Source organism: Galeopterus variegatus, unplaced genomic scaffold (assembly GCF_000696425.1).
Source record: "Galeopterus variegatus unplaced genomic scaffold, G_variegatus-3.0.2 Scaffold4301, whole genome shotgun sequence".
In the NCBI taxonomy this organism is placed as follows: domain Eukaryota; kingdom Metazoa; phylum Chordata; class Mammalia; order Dermoptera; family Cynocephalidae; genus Galeopterus; species Galeopterus variegatus.
This window is the reverse complement of record NW_007730412.1, coordinates 187,522-189,224: the sequence shown is the minus strand read 5'-3', so window position 1 is coordinate 189,224 and position 1,703 is coordinate 187,522.

Sequence of the window (1,703 nt, the reverse complement as noted above, 5' to 3'; positions counted from 1 at the left end):
ACATATATTAATCTGTATAGTGATGCGTATTCACTTTCAAAGGGATGGAGACAACTGAGGTAATTAACTGGACGAATAGGACTGTAAAAGTCAGGCAACATGGAGAATATGGGCTTACCTTCTGAATTTTCTGTGTGATTGTCTCAATTCTCCACTTGCCTTGCTGGTAAAATTATTGTCTAAGAATGTTCACAGCACTTATTTTGGAGGAATTTAGAGATCCAGAGATGAAAATAACTGATATATGTAATTATAACGTAGTGTTATTAAAGATAAAATATTTTTGTAATTTATAATGTTTACAATGATTTGTTATGATTATATATAATGTTTTTCCCAATGATTTCTTCCACGCATTTCTTCCACTTCTTTATCTTGCTAATATTACTAGAATGTAGGGGACAATTATTATCCCTCAGTTTTGCTGTTGGGAAAACAGATATTTAATGAGTGACATTTAAATTACAATGCTTGATCAGGTTTATGAGAAAGTCTGATTACAGGTTTATAAGGGAAAGAAATTACACCTGCAATGTTTCCCCTGCTTTATGATTCAGGCTTTTACATGAACCGAGGAAATGACCTTAGACACACTCATTTAATCTCTCTAGGTTTCAGCTTCTTCATTTGGAATATTAGGCAATGAGCTATGTTTAGATTCAACTAACCTTTTTAAAATTTTATCTTTATTTTATTTTTTCATTGTACATGTTTATGGGGTATAATTTGTTGTTTCAATATATGCATATACTGCATAATGATCTAATCAGAATAGTTAGCATATGTATCACATAAATATTTATCATTTCTTGTGGTTTTAAAATTCAAGATCCTCTTCTCTGGCTATCTTAAAATATATGATACAATATTGTTAGCTACTGTCACCCTGCAGCACCAGAACTTATTCTTCCTAGCTAACTGTAACTTTGTAACTTTGTATCAGCCTACCAAACTTTCCCTTGCCCCACTTCTCCCCTCGGTTTCCCCACCTGTGATAACTATTCTCTATTCCTCTCTTTTTTCTCTCTTATTTTTCTTAATTGGCCCATGAAAATTATATATATTTGTGGGGTACAATATGATATTTGGGTGCATTCATACTGTATGCAATGATCATATCAGGGTGCTTAGTATATACATCCCTTCAAACATTTGTCACTTCTTTGTGCAAGGAACATTCAACATCATCTTGACTAGCAGTTCAAAGATACACAGTACTTTATTATTAACTGTAGTCTCCCTATATTACTATATAACCCTAAATCTCATTCTCTCTCTCTAATATTTGGTATCCACTGACCACCCTCTCCCCATCCCCCTATTTCCCTGCCCCCCACCAGTCTCCAGTAACCACTATTCTACTCTCCATTTCTATGAGGTCAATTTTTTAGCTTCTTCCTATAAGGACATGCGGTATTTCTCTCTCTGTGCCTGGCTTATTTCACTTGACTAATTTTCTACAAGCTCATCTATGTTGCTGCAAATGGCAGAATTTCATTTTTTTTTTTAGGTCTGAGCGGTATTCCACTGTGTATATATACCACATTTTCTTTATCCAATCACTCATCAATGGACGTTGAGGTTGGTTCCAACTCTTGACTATGCAATAAAGGCGTGGTAAACATGGGAGTGCAGGTTTCTTTGACTTGCTGATTTCCATTCCTTTGGATAGTGGGATTACTGGATCATATGGTAGTTTTATC